Source organism: Salmo trutta, chromosome 4 (assembly GCF_901001165.1).
Source record: "Salmo trutta chromosome 4, fSalTru1.1, whole genome shotgun sequence".
In the NCBI taxonomy this organism is placed as follows: domain Eukaryota; kingdom Metazoa; phylum Chordata; class Actinopteri; order Salmoniformes; family Salmonidae; genus Salmo; species Salmo trutta.
Window position 1 is genome coordinate 56673249 of NC_042960.1, and position 21010 is coordinate 56694258.

The window sequence follows — 21010 nt, forward strand, 5'->3', positions numbered from 1 at the left end:
CACACACACACACACACACACACACTACAAGAGGGTGGTAGGGATGGGTGCAACTTTGCTTGAAAAAATAAGTAATATGTGTTTTTACAATCACTATAATTACTGAGTATCAATTCTGAATTACAAACAGTAATACTTAATAGTAGTATTGCCATGAGAAACTAAATATAAGAAACTTTTGAACTTTATACCGGGCATTTCCTTTCATTTCAAGATCTTTATTTTATGTATGATTAGCAAATGTATTTCTTTGACATTTAATTTCACAATGATCATGAGTCAAGGAATTTATTTACACCCTACACAATAGATTCCCTCAAATTGATCCCCCGTGTTACTGAGCTGCAAGTGTTCCACGGCACTTCATAAAATGGGAGCATTTAGATCAAGTTCTGATCACAAAATGGTGGACAGAAGACATGCGCAGTGTGAATATCATGGATAATATTACACGATATGATAGATAGACCCTTTCAACAGCACATGCTTATTCACACATTTTAAATTATTACTGATGTATTGAGGGGGTGACGTAAATGAATTGTGTCAATGTGAAAAAGTGGAAGCTGATTTAACCCTATATCTCCTGACAGATTACACCTCCATATTCATTATTGAAACTAAACAAGCAGGGTTTCATTTCATTGGGTCTACTGTTATGTGCAATACCTCATAATGTCATGATAACATTTTCTTCTGAAAAACAAATAGGAAATGTTATTATTATGTGTATGAGAAAACCATTTCTGAGATGGTGATGTTTAACAATTATGATTTTGCTTTGTTATACACATTTACACTTGAATATTGTACAATCTTAAAGAAAATTGTATTTGTGAAATATGTTCTATTAGTCACATATGTTTTCTTTTTAGAAATGGGTTCACAGCTCAACATAACATTATAAAAGTTTTTGAATTTGAATTGAAAATAGAAGATATGTCTTTCTAATGACAATACCATTTTCAATATATGTATAATGAAGGGCCTTTGAAAAGACTATCAATACATAACAAATAACTCTGTAGCTATAGCAATGAATAATACAATGAATTAGTTACTGTAACAAAATATGTTGTATACATACCTCAATAGAAAAATGTGGAACTTCTTACCACAAAGAGCTTACATTTCAAATCAAATCAAATCAAATTGTATTTGAATACTACAGGTGTAGACCATACAGTGAAATGCTTACTTACAAGCTCTTAACCAACCATGCTTTAAGAAGTTTTAATAAAAATAAGTGTTAAGTAAAAAATGGATAAGTAAAAAAAATTAAAATAAAAGTAACAAATAATTCAACGGCAGCAGCAAAATAACAATAGTGAGGCTATATACATGGGGTACTATATGATTAATATAGAATGAATACATCATTGGAAGTGCATTGATTAGATAATAACTGATATTACAAATCGAGAGTGAATATCAACCGGGTAAGAAGAAATAACTTCAAACTTAAATTGGGCTATTCAAAAGAATCTGTCGAAATTTGTCAACCACATGTAGAATTAAAATCAGGTGCATCTGCGTGTAATTGTAACAAATTATGCAATAATTAACTGCTATATAGCAAGTCCTTCATCTACAATCAAACATTGTGATTTACATTTTTTTTAAACTAAAATGGAAGTCATAAGTAATGTGTCTGCCAACAAGAAGGTTAAGCATTTTCCCATGATAAGAATTTAAAAAAAGATGGGAAAAAATTATTTATACGTCAATTATATTGAAAGAGGATTTTGAAATATCAAAATAGCATATTTGTCCAATAAAAAATGCATTCAAAGGAAATAAGCTCGCACACACCACTCTGGCAAAGTATCACTCATTTACTTCCACGCCAACTTATTTTCTTTGAATAACTGTTTCACTTTTCCAATGCACCTGCTAAGCAACAAGTAACACTCTCTTTAATTTAAATAAAACATTAAAAGTAGAAAATAATCATTGAATTTATGAAAATGAACTGCACAGTATCATTTGACACAGTCAGCAAGGCTGCAAATGATACATATTAACTTATAATTGAAAAAGTATGAACCTTTTTATCAGTAACATGTAACACTTTAACCTCTACATCTGTATATCTGAATGTATTTATCTGTGCAATTCCAGCAAACCAATATGCTATAGTCATTAAACAATGAGCTATGTGATTATTGTATTGATGCTTTCTTTACACAGAGATGCTTTTCAGAAATTTGAACTTACGAATCAGAAGTCAAGGTCAAAGTATGTGGGAATAACTTACAAGATTCAAGAGTCATGAAGATTAATGTCATCCTATTATGGTTTTTATGCACTGAGTATTTTGGAGAATAGTAATTCAACTATTTTACCATTTGTTTTCAGGGAAATATTTAAAATAAGTAATTTTACTTAAATCTATATCATATGAAAGTACTTACAGATGTCAGATCTTAATTTTAGCCAGTTTGCTACAGCAGGAAAATAATCCTGCAACAACAGGACATTTAAATTATTATGTGGATTATAATTCATGGCCATTTTTGTAGGAGTTCATACATTTTTAGTATAGAACAATCAAGTTTGAAATTCGTGGAAATTACAAACTTCAGAAGCCTTTTTAAACCTCAAATACACATCGCAGGAAAGCCTGCAACAGGGTGATCAAATTAAGATCTTACACCTGTACACTATTACAAAACATTATTTTGCAGACTATATTGTCAATTGCCAATTCATCATACAACTTCAGTAGCATTTAGCTGGTGTTTAGTCACCTTTGTATGCAAAAACTTGAATCAGAAGCTAATACGGAGGCTCTAATACATACCTTCATATCTTACATATATACAAGCATTTCGCTACACCTGCAATAACATCTGCTAAACCCGTGTATGTGACCAATAAAATTTGATTTGATTTGATATATTATTGTTTAATTAAACATATAAACACACAAATAAACACAGTGACTGAATGTAAAGTAGATGGTTTTCAATAAGTAAGAACAAGACAAACAGATATGATATTCCATCAGCGCTAAACTCACCTCGCGGTGTCTCACCGGATTCTGAGAGAAAGAGAGGAGAGAGAGGGAGGGAGGGAGGGAGAGAAAGCTTGGGAGCTTGCAATACAAAATGGACCCTATCCGATATCAGACCTCAGAATGGACAACCTTCATAAACGGGGCGACACCCAGATTGCAACGAGTCAGGACTACTTCTCATGGCCCTTCAGGAAGCAGACATATAATGTATAGAGTACAGCCACACCACTACAGCAGAGGTCAGAATCAGAGCTCCTCACCATAAAAAGGGCAATATTATATCAGGGTTCAGTTCAAAATGAATTGATCTTGACCTTGAGCAGAACGGTTAACATGAAATTCTAATTGAAAAATGCCCTATAGTGCCTTTGTCACATGAGTTGCATGTTCAATTCTACAGTAGTATTACATTGAAATGGATAGACATGAGTTAGGTTTTTACAACGAAGATAACATTGTTATTTTATCAGATTCTATTTTGTTTAAATGTGATCTAAGCTCATATGATTTGAAATATCACTGGCATTTAGAATATTAAAAATGAACATTATATTAGGCCTTGTTGCCCATACTCAGCTAAATCTAAACATTTAACAGTGATAATCATTGATATGATGCAATATAACACATATACAAATGCATATTTCAAGGATAATGCACATTCTTACAAAGAAAAATCAACCAACCTTAACTTTTAGTAACATACGTAAATCCGAAGAAGAAACGACAACAGAAAAGCTTAAGACAAAAAGTCTCCTGACCTGGTGAAGCGTAACAATACAAGTAAATTCTCCTTTCCCCCTCTGTGCACTTGACCAGCACCACCAGCCTGTGTGAGTCTGGGGCCATGGGCTCTTACATACCTGAGCTCCCCCTCTGTGGTCCTCTGAGGAGGAGAGGTCGGCTAGCTGCTAACACACCCTTCACCTAGCCTACAGCCTGGGCCACTCACTTTTATCATTCCTGTGTGCCAAGCCAAGAGCGGGCGAGCCTGGCGCTAGCCTGGTGCTGTAGGGGCCTTTGCCCACCGCCAACGAGGCCGAGGACAACTCTGTGCAACATCACCTTTACCGGCACAGACTGGGGCGAGAAGACGGCGAGAGGATTTTCTGGCTCCAGCCGAACCCGACGCACCTAATCGCCGCTCCTCACACTCTCTCGCTCTCCTTTACACACTCTCCATGTGCTTTTCCTCTACTTCGGTCACACACACTCCCTGTTTGCTGTCGCTGCATCATAACACACACCTCTTTTAACACGCACACACTCTTCATGCTCTTTCTCTATCTAGTAACACACACCCCGTGCTTACTGTCTCCCTAGGACACTAACAAAGCCTCAATCACTCACTGTCTTGGCAGATAGACTCCCGTTCTCTCAATCTGACGTGGCTTCATTACAGTACAGAGGGCTGGGACACAGAACAGGACTGATCCCAGACACACTCTCACCAGCGAAACTAATGAAAGTAACAGATGCATAAGAAACTGTGTAGCAGCCGGTCCAATGTAGCTGCTGTGTCAGTAAAGTTTCTACCAGCTGCTGCTCTAACAGTACTGAGCACGGTTCTACTGGGGCAGTGGAATCAATTACAGCAGTAACATTACTCCAGTGTTAACAACACCTCCAGAATGAGGTCATTTCATTGAGGAAATATAGCAGTTGAAATGGATCAGACTGTTTGATTTCTATACCACAACAGATTTACAGAATGATACTGTTGGATGCAAATCCACGTTAGGAAACGTGGCAATGTTTTGGTGAGCAGTTCAATGTTTATTATTAACAACTGGGCTATTGCATTACATCACAGTACATTTTATTTTATCGTTGTACAATAATATAAAGGCCAATTAAAATATCATAACATTTTGCATTATGGTTCTATGGTGTACAAGTTCTGTGCAGTAACCTATATGGGTGTAATTAACATAAATTTGGAGAAAAACTAAAATATACAATTAAACTAAATAACATTTCCATTTGTAAACTGAGCTGCTCTGTTGAAGTCTCCATACCATATTTTAGAGTATCGCCCCCAAATCTTTTAGAAACACATTTGTAATTTACTCTGTAACTTGTCTCACACTCACTGCTAATTAAGCAAATGATGTCTCGATAGACCTTAAAGCAGGGAGTTGTCTGTCTGTCTGCGATGGAAAAGAGATGACTCCCTGGCCCTCCCATCAGGGTGTGGGGTAGAGTTGTGGACAGGCGGCTACCATCCCAGCCGGCTACATGACAGCCCCTGACCTGTCATGCCACAGGGGTCAGGGAGAGGACATGGCACTGTGCAGTATGGACAACGGAGGAGAAGTCAGTCTTATCCTTCCACTCCTGCAAAGGCTGTGCAGCGATAGCAAGACGGGCTGGAAGAGCGTTGTAAAATCTACACTTATTTGGACTGAAAGTGAAGGCATCAGGGCAGTGTGTGTTTCAAAGGAACTGCTGAGGAGAGCATTTTTATGGCCCGTGCACTCGACAGTGTGTGGTACACCTGTCTCCGTATTTACGCTCTCTCCCCCTCCCCAACCGACTCTGACTCTTCCCAAAACAATATCTCTCTGTCATCATTCACTGCCAGCCACTGGATTGAATTCTTCAGAAATACAGCTCATCGCACTCAGAAGTACAGAACTGCAGTAAAGCACCTTTGCTGAAAGACCATGTTTTTACACTGCAATCGATATTCTCTGATGTATTTTATGGATGTTTGAACCCCTTTGGTCTTCATTAGGTCAGATCTGGGTCGAAACCTCATCAATAAAGCACATGGAATCGAGGAGTGCAGACTGCAGTCTCATAATGGCACTAACTGTCGTCGTTTCTGACAGGTTCATACCAGTTTGCTGTTCCCCCTGCTCTCAGACCTATAGGGCAGGAGGATGAAAAGACAGACGGCTCCACAATGACAGTGTGAAAACCGGCAGCTCTCAGACAGTCGGCAATCCCAAGTGTGCCTTTGCCACAGTAATAGGGGTGATGGCATGGTACCAACCACTAGTGCCCATTCAGTTCACTTAAATATCAGAGATGGGAGAGGAGAACAAAAAATGAGAGCGCATTTATATTTTAGGACAGCAGATGCTATAGTCCACTGTGACTCACTGTGAGTGCTGCACAGAAGGGCCAAAAGGAGGGAGGGAGGGAGATAAACAGAGAGAGGGAGAGAGCAAGAGACAGAGCAGGAGGGGGGATGAGAGAGCAAAACTCGAGCTGCATAAACTAAGAAATTAAGACTTGACTAGCATTTTGATGATGTTGAAAATCACTTAACAGTAATAAGGGAGGTATAGCTCACTAATACCTCTCTTTATTTCTAATAAAGTGTTTAAGAAGTTCTGCCGCAGACAAAACTCTGGCAGGGAGGGAGTGGTTGGAGGGCTGGAGAGGATTGGGGAGCCTGGGGGATTGGGGGTGGAGTTGGTTGGCGGAGACAGAGTGGTCTTTTTTCTAGGGGGTGAAAGGCGGACGATCATGTGTGCGGAGCCCATGACAAAAGGCTCTTTTATGTGCAGCGTATGCAGATAGAGGAGGCTCCTTTGTGCGCAAACGGAGATCCCACCACTGGGTCTGCCTGGGGCGGAGGGAGGGAAGGAGGGAGGGAGGGAGGAGGAGTAAGGGAGTGAGAGAAGAAGGGGTGGATCTGGTATCGAGCGCCTTCAATGTGTCGGCCAGGGGAAAAGGAAGGGGTGCAGTGGTGTGGTAAAGACAACCTGGGTTGCCCTGCCCTCCTGTCCAAGTCAGGTTCAGATATTCAGATACAGAGGAATCACTGGGGTTATTAGGGGAATATCAGGGGAAACGCTGGTTATTATGTGGATATTAGGGTAAACACTGGAGTCATTAGCGGAATATCAGGGGAAACTGGTTATTAGGTGGATATTAGGGGAAACACTGGGGTTACTAGGGAGATATTAGGGGAAACACTGGGGTTACTAGGGAGATATTAGGGAAAACACTGGGGTTACTAGGGGGATATTAGGGGAAACACTGGGGTTACTAGAGAGATATTAGGGGAAACACTGGGGTTACTAGGGGGATATTAGGGAAAACACTGGGGTTACTAGGGGGATATTAGGGGAAACACTGGGGTTACTAGGGAGATATTAGGGAAAACACTGGGGTTACTAGGGAGATATTAGGGAAAACACTGGGGTTACTAGGGAGATATTAGAGAAAACACTGGGGTTACTAGGGAGATATTAGGGAAAACACTGGGGTTACTAGGGGGATATTAGGGAAAACACTGGGGTTATTAGGGGGATATTAGGGGAACAGGTTATTACGGGGATATTAGGTGAAACAATGCAGTTATTAGGAGGATATTAGGTTAAACACCGGGGTTACTAGGGGGATATTAGGGGAAACGGTAGGGGGATATCAGGGGAAATACAGGTTATTAAGGGGATATTATGGGAAACAATGGGGTTAGTTGGGGGATATTAGGGGAAACACTGGGGTTAATATGGGGATATTAGGGTAAACGGTAGGGGGATATTAGGGAAAACACAGGTTATTAAGGGGATATTAGAGGAAACAATGGGGTTAGTAGGGGGATATTAGGGTAAACACTGGAGTTATTAGGGTGACATTAGGGTACCGGTAGAGACTCATGCATGCTCTACTTTACCAATGATCTCATATATTTATTCACCTATCATACTATCTTTGCTTTCACGTATTCACTCTGATCGCCCACACAGCAGGAGGTATGTCGTACGGACAATGGCGATGCAGTGGATAGCAGCTGTCTCACGGGCTCTTGACCAACTCTGCTATTTTGTGTGTTTTTTTACTCTGATCTTAACTTTTTTTGTACATAATGTCACTGCCATCATTTTCTATGGCCGACACCAGCTTCTGGACATCAGAACAGCAATCACTAACCTCGATTTGGACAAAAATGTGCCTGAACAAGGACATCAATATACTGTACATCTCGCTAGTTTTTCGATGCATTGTCAAGACCGAACAACAGACTCGGGTAAGATGAAAGGAGGAGGTGTATTTCTTTATTAACAACAGCTGGTGCGCAATCTCTAATGTTAAGGAAGTCTCGCGCTTTTGCTCGCCTGAGATAGAATACCTCATGATAAGCTGCAGACCATACGATTTGCCAAGAGAATTTTCATCTACCAGTCAAAAGTTTGGACACACCTGCTCATTCAAGGGTTTTTCTTTATTTTTACTATTTTCTACATTGTAGAATAATAGTGAAGACATTAAAACTATGAAATAACACATATGGAATCATGTAGTAACCAAAAATGTGTTAAACAAATCAAAATATATTTTATATTTGAGATTCTTCAAAGTAGCCACCCTTTGCCTTGATGACTGCTTTGCACTGTAAGGATCGACGCTGGTAGAGACGAGAAGCAGGTACAGGGAGTGAACATTTAATTGTCAGACATGGAACGGAACAGGACAGGACAGCATCTGGACATGAACACATAACAACATGAATGCAGACACAGGGAACAAACGGGGGAACAGACAGTTATAGACGGGGCAATCAACAAAGGGAAGAAGTCCAGGTGAGTCCAATGAGCGCTGCTGCGCGTAATGATGGTGACAGGTGTGCGTAATGAAGATCAGCCTGGCACTCTCGAGCGCCAGAGAGGGAGAGCGGGAGCAGGCATGACAGTACCCCCCCTCTAGGGACGCCACGCGGCGTCCCACCTGGGCCAGCCTGACAGGCTGGCAGAGGCATGGGGAAACACTGGGGTTACTAGGGAGATATTAGGGAAAACACTAGGGTTACTAGGGGGATATTAGGGGAAACACTGGGGTTACTAGGGAGATATTAGGGAAAACACTAGGGTTACTAGGGGGATATTAGGGTAAATACTGGGGTTATTAGGGGGATATTATGGGAAACAGGTTATTACGGGGATATTAGGTGAAACAATACAGTTATTAGGAGGATATTAGGTGAAACACTGGGGTTACTAGGTGGATATTAGGGGAAACGGTAGGGGGATATCAGGGGAAATACAGGTTATTAAGGGGATATTATGGGAAACAATGGGGTTAGTTGGGGGATATTAGGGGAAACACTGGGGTTAATATGGGGATATTAGGGTAAACGGTAGGGGGATATTAGGGAAAACACAGGTTATTAAGGGGATATTAGAGGAAACAATGGGGTTAGTAGGGGGATATTATGGGAAACAATGGGGTTAATAGGGGGATATTAGGGTAAACACTGGAGTTATTAGGGTGACATTAGGGTACCGGTAGAGACTCATGCATGCTCTACTTTACCAATGATCTCATATATATATTCACTCATACTATCTTTGCTTTCACGTATTCACTCTGATCGCCCACACAGCAGGAGGTGTGTCTTACGGACAATGGCGATGCAGTGGATAGCAGCTGTCTCACGGGCTCTTGACCAACTCTGCTATTTTGTGTGTTTTTTTACTCTGATCTTAACTTTTTTGTACATAATGTCACTGCCATCATTTTCTATGGCCGACACCAGCTTCTGGACATCAGAACAGCAATCACTAACCTCGATTTGGACAAAAATGTGCCTGAACAAGGACATCGATACACTGTACATCTCGCTAGTTTTTCGATGCATTGTCAAGACCAAACGGCAAACTCGGGTAAGACGAAAGGAGGAGGTGTATTTTTTTATTAACAACAGCTGGTGCGCAATCGCTACAATCTGACAGTAACCCCCCTCTAGGGGCGCCATGCAGCGTCCCACCTGGGCCAGCCTGATGGGCCGGCAGAGGCATGGCCGCTGGACAAGCCGGCTGGGGCATAGAAGCCCGACGAACCGGCTGAGGCGTAAAAGCCCAACGATCCCGCTGAGGCGTGGGAGCCCCACGAAACGGCTGAGGCATCTCCTTGCCTCCTTGCTCACACATGCTTTTTCAGTTCTGCCCACAAATTTTCTATAGGATTGAGGTCAAGGCTTTGTGAAGGCCACTCCAATACCTTGACTTTGCTGTCCTTAAGCCATTTTGCCACAACTTTGGAAGTACGCTTGGGGTCATTTTACATTTGGAGGACCCATTTGCGACCAAGCTTTAACTTCCTGACTGATGACTTTTTACATTTACATTTTAGTCATTTAGCAGATGCTCTTATCCAGAGCAATTTACAGTAGTGAATGCATTCATTTCATGCATGTTTTTTTTTTTAAATGTTGTACTGTCCCCCCATGGGAATCGAACCCACAACCCTGGCGTTGCACACACCATGCTGGCACCATGATGCCATCTATTTTGTGAAGTGCACCAGTCCCTCCTGCAGCAAAGCACCCCCACAACATGATGCTGCCACCCCCGTGCTTCACGGTTGGGATGAGGTTCTTCGGCTTGCAAGCCTCCTCCTTTTTCCTTCAAACATAACAATGGTCATTATGGCCAAAAGGTTATATTTTTGTTTCATCAGACCAGAGGACAAGTCTCTAAAAATTACGATCTTTGTCCCCATGTGCAGTTGCAAACCACAGTCTGGCTTTTTTATGGCGGTTTTGGAGCAGTGGTTTCTTCCTTGATGAAGGACTCGTTTTACTGTGGATATAGATACTTTTGTACCTGTTTCCTCCAGCATCTTCACAAGGTCCTTTGCTGCTGTTCTGGGATAGATTTGCACTTTTCGCACCAAAGTATGTTCATCTCTAGGAGACAGAACGCATCTCCTTCCTGAGCGGTATGACGACTGCGTGGTCCCATGGTGTTTATACTTGTGTATATACTTACTATTGTTTGTACAGATGAACGTGGTACCTTCAAGTGTTTGGAAATTGCTCCCAAGGATGAACCAGAATTGTGGAGGCCTACCATTGTTTTTCTGAGGTCTTGGCTGATTTCTTTTGATTTCCCATGATGTCATGCAAAGAGGCACTGAGTTTGAAGGTAGGCCTTGAAATACATCCAAAGGTACACCTCCAATTGACTCAAATATGTCAATTAGCCTATCAGAAGCTTCTAAAGCCATGACATCATTTTCTGGAATTTTCCAAGCTGTTTAAAGGCACAGTCAACTAAGTGTATGTAAACTTCTGACCCACTGGAATTGTGATACAGTGAATTATAAGTGAAATAATCTGTCTGTAAACAATTGTTGGAAAAATTACTTGTGTCATGCACAAAGAAGATGTCCTAATCGACTTGCCAAAACTATAGTTTGTTAACAAGACATTTGTGAGTGGTTGAAAAACTAGTTTTAATGACAACTGGGATATTATTCCATCTACTGAGTTCAGATTGATTAGATTTGAGCGTTCTGTTAAAGTTTTTGGCAATGGTTTTATCTAAAGATGGAAATATACTGCTCAAAAAAATAAAGGGAACACTTAAACAACACAATGTAACTCCAAGTCAATCACACTTCTGTGAAATCAAACTGTCCAGTTAGGAAGCAACACTGATTGACAATAAATTTCACATGCTGTTGTGCAAATGGAATAGACAACAGGTGGAAATTATAGGCAATAAGCAAGACACCCCCAATAAAGGAGTGGTTCTGCAGGTGGAGACCACAGACCACTTCTCAGTTCCTATGCTTCCTGGCCGATGTTTTGGTCACTTTTGAATGCTGGCGGTGCTTTCACTCTAGTGGTAGCATGAGACGGAGTCTACAACCCACACAAGTGGCTCAGGTAGTGCAGCTCATCCAGGATGGCACATCAATGCGAGCTGTGGCAAGAAGGTTTGCTGTGTCTGTCAGTGTAGTGTCCAGAGCATGGAGGCGCTACCAGGAGACAGGCCAGTACATCAGGAGACGTGGAGGAGGCCGTAGGAGGGCAACAACCCAGCAGCTTGACCACTACCTCCGCCTTTGTGCAAGGAGGAGCACTGCCAGAGCCCTGCAAAATGACCTCCAGCAGGCCACAAATGTGCATGTGTCTGCTCAAATGGTCAGAAACAGACTCCATGAGGGTGGTATGAGGGCCCGACGTCCACAGGTGGGGGTTGTGCTTACAGCCCAACACCGTGCAGGACGTTTGGCATTTGCCAGAGAACACCAAGATTGGCAAATTCGCCACTGGCGCCCTGTGCTCTTCACAGATGAAAGCAGGTTCACACTGAGCACATGTGAGAGACGTGACAGAGTCTGGAGACGCCGTGGAGAACGTTCTGCTGCCTGCAACATCCTCCAGCATGACCGGTTTGGCGGTGGGTCAGTCATGGTGTGGGGTGGCATTTCTTTGGGGGGCCGCACAGCCCTCCATGTGCTCGCCAGAGGTAGCCTGACTGCCATTAGGTACCGAGATGAGATCCTCAGACCCCTTGTGAGACCATATGCTGGTGCGGTTGGCCCTGGGTTCCTCCTAATGCAAGACAATGCTAGACCTCATGTGGCTGGAGCGTGTCAGCAGTTCCTGCAAGAGGAAGGCATTGATGCTATGGACTGGTCCGCCCGTTCCCCAGACCTGAATCCAATTGAGCACATCTGGGACATCATGTCTCGCTCCATCCACCAACGCCACGTTGCACCACAGACTGTCCAGGAGTTGGCGGATGCTTTAGTCCAGGTCTGGGAGGAGATCCCTCAGGAGACCATCCGGCACCTCATCAGGAGCATGCCCAGGCATTGTAGGGAGGTCATACAGGCATGTGGAGGCCACACACACTACTGAGCCTCATTTTGACTTGTTTTAAGGACATTACATCAAAGTTGGATCAGCCTGTAGTGTGGTTTTCCACTTTAATTTTGAGTGTGACTCCAAATCCAGACCTCCATGGGTTGATAAATTGGATTTCCATTGATTATTTTTGTATGATTTTGTTGTCAGCACATTCAACTATGTAAAGAAAAAAGTATTTAATAAGATTATTTATTTCATTCAGATCTAGGATGTGTTGTTTAAGTGTTCCCAAATATTTAAAATGGGAAACAATTGGGATTTCATAAGAAGAGCTGGAGTCCTCCATCGGGGTCTTGAGAGGCAGTAGGGCTGTTTGGGTTAGATACATTTTATCTTGAAATGAAGGCGAATCTATCTATGATCTTCAATGCGTTTGGGAGCATTTGAGATACATTGTCTAGATATAGTAAGTCCTTGGAAGTCCAAGATGGCGTAGCAGTCAGACGTCTTTTGTCCTCGTCTTGTCGTGTCCAGTGTATATATCTTTTTATATCTTTTTCTTCGCATATCTTTTTTATATTGTTTTCTAAAACTCAACTTCAAAACACTCTCCTGCAACCCGCCTCACCCAATGTGGTGCGGATCTGTTTTTTTCTAAAGTATTATTCACCTCGAATCCAAAATCCCCCAACAGAAGCTAGCCAGCTCACTAGCTACTAGCTAGTAGTCAGCAGCTAACCTTTAGCTCGGAAAGCTCTCGCCAGTCTGTACAACGCGACTCAAACCAGAGCATACCGGACCTATTTTCTCTCCATATCCCCGGATTCCTACCATAAGCTCTGGGCATTTTCACCTGGATCTTCGCAGCTAGCTCGCTGCTCTCCGAGTACTGGCTAACGTCGGTCCCGAAGCAAGCACCAATTAGCCTGAAGCTAGCTCATGCTAGACCCTTTCTCCCGGTTAGCTAAAGAGGCCCATCAGCCACTCCTGGGCTACAATACCCAGACCCTTCTACTGTCGGTACTGGGCACAGAACCCCACAACTGGACTACAACGTAATCTGATCGAGGGGGTACTCAACTGGTCTCTACATCGCGACCACCCCTGAATGCCCGCTAGCCGCGGCCCGCTAGCTGCTAGCTGTCTAGAGCATATTGGACTGTTAGCTGTATAGACACATCGGCCAATTTCTTGGGCCACTATACCTATTTTGCAAATTGGACTTGGATCCCTCTGCTACTCGGAACCCTACTAATCCATCACGACTGGTCTACCAACGTCACCGCATGCGGAGGCCAAAACAGACTTTCCTCCGTCGAGACGTCCCTCTAAGGCCCTTCTGCTAGCCCCGGTCTGCTAGCTTGCTAGCCCCGGTTGCTAGCTGTTTGAATCGCTGTGTCTCCAGCCAGCCCAACCATTCACTGGACCCCTATCGATCACCCGGTTATGCATGCCTCTCCCTAATATCAATATGCCTTGTCCATTACTGTCCTGGTTAGTGATTATTGTTTTATTTCACTGTAGAGCCTCTAGCCCTGCTCAATATGCCTTAACCTACCAGTTAGTTCCACCTCCCACATATGCAGTGACATCACCTGGTTTAAACGTCTCTAGAGACAATATCTCTCTCATCATTACTCAATGCCTAGGTTTACCTCCAATGTACTCAGATCCTACCATACCTCTGTCTGTACATTATGCCTTGAATCTATTCTCTTATGCCCAGAACCCTGCTCCTTTTACTGGCTGCTCTTAACGCACTAAACGACCAGTCCTGATAGCCTTTAGCCGTACCCTCATCCTACTCCTCCTCTGTTCGTCTTGTGATGTAGAGGTTAATCCAGGCCCTGGAGTGCCTAGCTCCACTCCTACTCCCCAGGTGCTCTCATTTGTTGACTTCTGTAACCGTAAAAGCCTTGGTTTCATGCATGTTAACATTAGAAGCCTCCTCCCTAAGTTTGTTTTATTCACTGCTTTAGCACACTCTGTCAACCCGGATGCCCTAGCCGTGTCTGAATCCTGGCTTAGGAAGTCCACCAAAAACCCTGAAATTTCCATCCCTAACTATAACATTTTCCAACAGGATAGAACTGCCAAAGGGGTGGTGTTGCAATCTACTGCAGAGATAGCCTGCAGAGTTCTGTCTTACTATCCAGGTCTGTACCCAAACAATTCGAGCTTCTACTTTTAAAAATCGATCTTTCCAGAAACAAGTCTCTCACTGTTGCCACTTGCTATAGACCATCCTCTGCCCCCAGCTGTGCCCTGGACACCATATGTGAATTGATTGCCCCCCATCTATCTTCAGAGCTCGTGCTGCTAGGTGACCTAAACTGTGACATGCTTAACACCCCGGCCATCCTACAATCTAAGCTTGATGCCCTCAATCTCACACAAATTATCAATAAACCCACCAGGTACAACCCTAAATCTGTAAACACGGGAACCCTCATAGATATCATCCTAACCAACTTGCCCTCCAAATACACCTCTGCTGTTTTCAACCAAGATCTCAGCGATCACTGCCTCGTTGCCTGCATCCGTAATGGGTCTGCGGTCATATGACCACCCCTCATCATGGTCAAACGCTCCCTAAAACACTTCAGCGAGCAGGCCTTTCTAATCGACCTGGCCCGGGTATCCTGGAAGGATATTGACCTCATCCCATCAGTAGGGGATGCCTGGTTATTCTTTAAAAGTGCCTTCCTCACCATCTTAAATAAGCATGCCCCATTCAAAAAAATTAGAACCAGGAACAGATATAGCCCTTGGTTCTCTCCAGACCTGACTGCCCTTAACCAGCACAAAAACATCCTGTGGCGTTCTGCATTAGCATCGAACAGCCCCCGTGATATGCAACTTTTCAGGGAAGTTAGGAACAAATATACACAGGCAGTTAGGAAAGCTAGGGCTCAAAAAAAGTTCTGGGACACTGTAAAGTCCATGGAGAATAAGAGCACCTCCTCCCAGCTGCCCACTGCACTGTGGCTAGGAAACACTGTCACCACCGATAAATCCACTATAATTGAGAATTTCAATAAGCATTTTTCTACGGCTGGCCATGCTTTCCACCTGGCTACCCCTACCCCGGTCAACAGCCCAGCGCTCCCCACAGCAACTCACCCAAACCTCCCCCACTTCTCCTTCACCCAAATCCAGATAGCTGATGTTCTGAAAGAGCTGCAAAATCTGGACCCCTACAAATCAGCCGGGCTAGACAATCTGGACCCTCTCTTTCTAAAATGATCTGCCGAAATTGTTGCAACCCCTATTACTAGCCTGTTCAACTTCTCTTTCATATCGTCTGAGATTCCCATAGATTGGAAAGCTGCCTCAGTCATCCCCCTCTTCAAAGGGGGAGACACTCTAGACACAAACTGCTACAGACCTTTATCTATTTCTAAGGTCTTCGAAAGCCAAGTAAACAAAAAGATTACCGACCATTTTGAATCCCACCGTACCTTCTCCGCTATGCAATCTGGTTTCAGAGCTGGTCATGGGTGCACCTCAGCCACGCTCAAGGTCCTAAACGATATCATAACCGCCATCGATAAGAGACATTACTGTGCAGCCGCATTCATCGACCTGGCTAAGGCTTTCGACTCTGTCAGTCACAACATTCTTATTGGCAGACTCAACAGCCTTGGTTTCTCAAATGATTGCCTCGCCTGGTTCACCAACTACTTATCTGATAGAGTTTAGTACGTCAAATCGGAGGGCCTGTTGTCTGGACCTCTGGCAGTCTCTATGGGGGTGCCACAGGGTTCAATTCTCAGGCCGACTCTCTTCTCTGTATACATCAATGATGTCACTCTTGCTGCTGGTGATTCTTTGATCCACCTCTACGCAGACGACACCATTATGTATACTTCTGGCCCTTCTTTGGACACTGTGTTAACTAACCTCCAGATGAGCTTCAATACCATACAACTCTCCTTCTGTGGCCTCCAACTCCTCTTAAATTTAAGTAAAACTAAATGCATGCTCTTCAACCGATCGCTGCCCGCACCTGCCCGCCCGTCCAGCATCACTACTCTGGACGGTCTGACTTAGAATATGTGGACAACTACAAATACCTAGGTGTCTGGTTAGACTGTAAACTCTCCTTCCAGACTCACATTAAACATCTCCAATCCAAAATTAAATCTAGAATTGGCTTCCTATTTCGCAACAAAGCATCCTTTACTCATGCTGCCAAACATACCCTCGTAAAACTGACCATTTTACCGATCCTTGACTTCAGCGATGTCATTTACAAAATAGCCTCCAACACTCTACTCAACAAATTGGATGCAGTCTACCACAGTGCCATCCGTTTTGTCACCAAAGCCCCATATACTACCCACCACTGCGACCTGTACGCTCTCGTTGGCTGGCCCTCGCTTCATACTCGTTGCCAAACCCACTGGCTCCAGGTCATCTACACGTCTCTGCTAGGTAAAGCCCCGCCTTATCTCAGCTCACTGGTCACCATAGCAGCACCCACCCATAGCACGCGCTCCAGCAGGTATATCTCACTGGTCACCCCCAAAGCCAATTCTTTCTTCGGCCGCCTCTCCTTCCAGTTCTCTGCTGCCAATGACTGGAACAAACTGCAAAAATCACTAAAGCTGGAGACTCTTACCTCCTTCACTAGCTTTAAGCACCAGCTGTCAGAGCAGCTCACAGATCACTGCACCTGTACATAGCTCATCTGTAAATAGCCCATCCAATCTACCTCATCCCCATTCTGTATTTATTTATTTATCTCGCTCCTTTGCGCCCCAGTATCTCTACTTGCACATTCATCTTCTGCACATTCTACCATTCCAGTATTTACTTGCTATATTGTAATTACTTCGCCACCATGGCCTATTTATTGCCTTACCTCTCTTATCCTACTTCATTTGCACATGCTGTATATATATTTTTCTACTGTATTATTGACTGTATGTTTGTTTATTCCATGTGTAACTCTGTGTTGTTGTATGTGTTGAACTGCTTTGCTTTATCTTGGCCAGGTTGCAGTTGCAAATAAGAACTTGTTCTCAACTAGCCTACCTGGTTAAATAAAGGTGAAAATAAACCCCCCCCCCAAAAATAAAAAAATTATTAAATATTGTCTGCGTATAATGAGATGAAGTGATCAGTAGATTTGAGAGACATTTGTGTTATTTCCTTTGATTGACTAAATGCCTGGGCCAGGGGTTCCATGGATAATAAGTATAGCAGAGGCGAAATTGGATCGCCATGTCTGCTGCTTCTAGTGATTCTGAATGGATCAGAGCAGATATTGCCTGTTATAACTATGGCTGTGGAATTGGCATATAGTATTTTTATCATATTAATGAAATTGGAGCCAATTCCCACATGTTCCAAGATAGACCAGAGATATGACCATTCTAGTCCAACAAAAGCTTTTTCTGCATTGAGATATAATACAGCCCTCTCGAGATTGGACGACTACATATTGGAAAACAGTTTAATGTTTTAATATCTGTGTTAATCAAAGATAGGGGGCAATAGTGAGAACACTGGGTGGCATTCTTAACTTTTTTTTTATAAAAGCGAAATTAGTATTGTATTCACATCTCTCCTAAATGAACCTTTGTGAATGGCTGTATTATTAATTTTGAGCAATAGTGGACCTAATTGATTCCAGGAAGAATACTGTCCCATCCAGGTGATTTTCCTTTGTTCATGCTGTCCAATGCCTCCCAGTGAGGTGGCTTCCTCTGTTGAGAGAAGAGGAGTTATTCATTATTTTACAAAGGTCTTACAGTAGTCTGGCTTGGTGTCGATCAACAATCAGAGGTTTACAGTTCTTCATAGAAGCGTGAGAATCTTTGATTGAGTCATTTGGGTTCTGATAGTAATTCCCCTGTTTCAGATTCAATAGTTGCTATATCAGCTAATTGATCATTACTGCCATTTTATATTTACTCATAACTGTTATTCATTATTCACTGTTTATTTTACTCCTTGTGTCACTATTTCTATTTTTATTTTATTACTTTTTCATCTTTAACTCTGCATCATTGGAAACGGACCCGTAAGTACGCATTTTCAGTGTTAGTCTACACCAGTTTACGAAGCATGTGAAAAATAACATTTGATTTGATTTGGGGTAATGGAGGTATGACATGTAAATGGTCCTCCAGTGCTGTTACATATTCTATTTCAACTGAGTTACTGTTGAGCCTCAGAATGCTACCACATAGAAGATTCTGGTCCCATGTCAGTCTGTAAAGAGTGTTTTGTTCTAAGAAAAGTGCTCATTATCCTCCCAAGAGATGGGGCAGCTCCCACTGTCACACAGACATCACATCCTCCCTGTGCTATGCTCCCCCTCTCAGCATCAACCAACCACTGACCAACTCACACACACACACACACACACACACACACACACACACACACACACACACACACACACACACACACACACACACACACACACACACACACACACACACACACACACACACACACACACACACACAGAGAGAACACAAGTTGCACAGCACAGGACAGTGTTAGAGACAGACACAACCCTATCCCGTCGGCACACCATGTGATACAGAGCACAGTGCTTCTTCACTCTGGACTCTATGGGGCTGGACTACAGCAGACAGACGGAGAACACACCCACACAAACATATTAACCCTCGCATATGAGGTCCCAACCACGCTCAAACATTGTATCTGTGACTGGCAACCCCATGAGCACGGACAGCACACACACACACACACACACGCACACACACACGCACACGCACACGCACACGCACACGCACACACACACACACACACACACACACACACACACACACACACACACACACACACACACACACACAAAACATAATGAGGAGGCCAAAGCGGTAGGCTAAAGTAATGAGGTGTGTTTTGTCTGAGTGCTGTTCTGGTTTGCTGGCCTGGCACCAGCCTCCCTTACCAACCATGTCTCTTTGTCTGTCTGTCTGTCTGTCTGTCTGTCTGTCTGTCTGTCTGTCTGTCTGTCTGTCTGTCTGTCTGTCTGTCTGTCTGTCTGTCTGTCTGTCTGTCTTTCTGTCTGCCTGTAAGTCCTTTCTGTCTGTCCATCTGCTGTCTGTCTGCCTGCCTGTCTGTTTGTCCATCCGCCTGTCTGTCTCTCCTGTCTGTCCAGCTGGTCTGTCTGTCCTGCCTGTCTGTCTGTCGTTCGTTCAGTCAACAGGGCAGGAATGAAAGGCTGGCACACCACACACCCCTCTCTCCACTATCTGATCCCCAGCTGGCACTCTGGATGCCAACAAAGGTATTTCAGACCCTTAGCACCATATAATCAACAGAGAGAGGGAGAGTGTGTTTGTGTTTGTGTCTGAGGGAGGGAGGGAGGGGGTGAAGTTTGCATAATGAGGTGCCTGACAACCATAGAAGATGAGGAAGAGGAAAAAAGAATGAGAGAAAAAGAGAGGGAGTTGGAGAGAGAGACAGAAAGAGAGAAGAAGAAAAACACTCTCCTTGGCATGTACGATTTTTCCAGCCTGCCTCAATTGACCTGTAAACCTTTGTGACTGGAACAAATGCAAATAGCGCTGACTTGCTCACACAAAATACTGAAGGCTATTCAAATTAGCTCACTCGCACAATAGCAGGCTGCCCAGTCTCAGAACAGGGTGAATATACGGTCTGCGGCTGAATGGCACAATGTGTGAGAGCCAAACGGGGGGCTAAAGAGTCTGGAGACTAAGAGAGAGAGTCTTACCAGGCTGCCTTGCCTGACTGCCACAGAGGTGCCAGTCTCTCTATTCAGCCTCCTCTCTCTGCTGCTCCCATCACTACACACACAGCTCAACGTCCACGTCGCCACACTCACTCACAGACGGCCTTCTAATGGATCGGCCACACTATTCTGACAGACAAATGAAGGTCCGTTAGAACGGAGACAAAACTATATAGTATATTTTAATTATAATACAATACTGATAATAAAATATAATACCGTACAGTGTATTCTATGTGGAAAAAGTTGATCTTTTGTTCATGGTTTAAATGACTTCTGTTTTTTATCACGACCTGTGATGGAAGTTCAACTTCCACTTTTATCTTGAAAGTTTGGGGATCTTTTTGTTGATAGAAGACATTATTAAATGGAATTACATTATTATTACATGTTTAAACTTTATTGTGAACATTTGAATAACTTGTATATGACTATTGAATAAAAGGTTGTTACATAGTTGACTGTTTGTGTATTTTATACAATCATTAGATTTGGAAACTAATTCAAAATAAATTGTGCTAAAACCTTCCCCGTAGCTTGTCACATTAATGCTTAACATTGCACATAACATTGTAAATTATTTGTGCAAATCTTTCCACTCGTGCATCTTCAGGTATAAAAGTAGTCAGTCCTATGAAACAATTGTACATTGTACATTCTTTTTTAATCTTGAATAGTGAAAATGTCC

The 21010-nt window shown here is 43.1% G+C and overlaps 1 long non-coding RNA gene across 1 annotated transcript in view; it reads right to left on the bottom strand.

Annotated features, from left to right (window-relative positions):
- LOC115192672 (uncharacterized) overlaps nt 1-21010 on the bottom strand; it is a 49793-nt gene that overhangs the window by 4052 nt on the left and 24731 nt on the right. The gene's annotated exons all lie outside the window — the stretch shown is intronic.